The sequence below is a fragment of the Arvicanthis niloticus genome, chromosome 11 (assembly GCF_011762505.2).
Source record: "Arvicanthis niloticus isolate mArvNil1 chromosome 11, mArvNil1.pat.X, whole genome shotgun sequence".
Classification (NCBI taxonomy): Eukaryota; Metazoa; Chordata; class Mammalia; order Rodentia; family Muridae; genus Arvicanthis; species Arvicanthis niloticus.
The window spans coordinates 48,416,855-48,418,882 of NC_047668.1; the positions used below are offsets into that span (position 1 = coordinate 48,416,855).

A 2,028-nucleotide genomic window follows, 5' to 3' on the forward strand; every position below is an offset into this window, starting at 1 on the left:
CATGCGTTAGCTAATATGAGATCCCCACACATATACAGCAGAGCACTGCCTGGTCTGGGCTCAATGAGAGAAGATGCACCCACCTAACCCTCGAGAGACTTGAGGCCCCAGGGAGTGAGGAGGCTTGGGACAGTGGGGTGTGTGTGGGTGCGGACATCCTCTTGGAGACAGGGGAGGAAGAATGGGATGAAGAACTGTTGGAGGGTGGACCCGGAGGGGGATAATGACTGGACTGTAAAAAAGATTAAAGAAAGTTGAAAAGAAAAAATCCTTGGAAAAGAATAAGATTTATGCTTAGTTATATATCTGTTTTCTTGCTAAATTTCTATAACAAACATATGAGAGTTATTATTTTTTTTCCAATGTTCAGTTTCCTTTAATGACCCCCATCTCCCTTGAAGCATATGTGCAGGCAGCTAGGCAACTGGCAGGACATGTTCACTTGAAGATCTTGCCTTGATTGAAGGCTTTGTCCACGTGCTGGAAGACCCCCTCCCAGGAAAAGTACTCTCGAACCAGAATCTGGGTCTCCTCGCTACCAGGATCCAGTTTCTGCTCATGTATACGACTCATAGTCCACCTGCCAATCTGGACTCAGCGGAAAAGCAAGCTCCTGGCCTCGGAAGACCCAAACGCCAGAAATGGAGCTGCTATTGTTGGTTCCAAAGAGGATAACACTAGCAAAGGCATTCTTCCTCAGTTTGTCCAATCGCTGGAACATTCCAGTGATGAGGTTGCAACTCATGAAGGTCTGGGTGAGCTCTTCAGGGAAGCGATACTCAGCATAGCACAGGGACCAGCCATCTTTATCAAAGTGCTCCCCAAAATATGACAGTGCCACAGAGAGGGTGTCCTCATTGGGGTACTTACGCTTAAACTCATCCAACACAAAGGTTCTCTTGGGCAGGTAAGCGAAAGGGTCCTTGGCCTTGGGCTCAGCAGCCAACGCCTGCTCACACTCATCCATCTCTTCCTCAGGAGCTGGGGCAGCTGCCTTTTTTTCCTCTTTTGGCTCAACCTGGGGCTTCTGTTTCTCTTCTCATGAACCCTTTTCTTTCCTTGGGGTATCCTTTTAAAGCTTGCTCTCTGCAAACTTCTTAGCATCAAACTGGGTCATCTTCTCACAAAGCTTCACCTCCCCCAAAATAGCCCTGAACTGGGGCTGGTTAATGCAGGTAAGGAACCATCGGTTGGTATTGGGGAAGGCCTGGTAAAAAGAAGGCTCTAAGACCTGTTTTAGAGCCACAACAGGTTGCAGACAACTGTGATATCAGCCAATGTCACTCGCTCACCCACCAGAAAAGTCCGTGTTTCCAAGTGAGTGTCCAGCAGCCCCAGGATTCGCTTCACCTCCTCTTTTGCATTTTCAGTGGCCTGTTTGTTGTGGTGCATAATGCCCAAGGTGGGGAACACCCAGGTGCTAGCTAGAGGGACGATGTCACTGTCAGCAAAGCTCACCCACTGCACCACCTGAGCTGCAGCCTCAGGTATACTTCCCCGCAGCTCCTCGTTGCTTACATAATAGGCGATGGCATTACTCTCAAACATAGAGAATCCGTCATCACCCTCAAATGCTGGAACCTTGCCGGCAGGAAATTTTCGGAGAAATTCAAGGGTGGGGTTGGTTTGGCCAAAGTGGAAGTGGGGTGGTGCGGAGAGCACGTGGGCCTGAGCCCCGCTGTACTGAGCACCGATGAGGGCCTTGAAGGCCCTCCAGTTTTCAGGCTATGTGTACAGGGTCCCAGCCGCCATGGTGATTCCACAGAGAAAGGGGCGAGAGTTATTCTTAATGTGCAGTTTCACAGACCTGCCTTTAAGTCTGGTCCACAGATGGAAGTTAAGGCTATTGGTTAAATGTACGCAATGAAATGAATCAATGAAGGACTGTTTCCAGTGTATTTGTGAGTAAAAAAATAAGTATTTTCATATGCTAGAGAAGGAAGAACATAAAACATAAATGATTTGCCACAGAAATCTAGAAGATGGTGGGGCTGGACACTGAGATTCAAGCTCCGTGTTTTGAGGTTG

General features: G+C 48.3%; 1 pseudogene; it reads right to left on the reverse strand.

Moving 5' to 3' along the window:
* Window positions 1-400: 400 nt before the first annotated feature.
* Window positions 401-1,765, reverse strand: LOC117717026 (elongation factor 1-gamma pseudogene; annotated as a pseudogene).
* Between the last annotated feature and the right edge of the window lie 263 nt (window positions 1,766-2,028).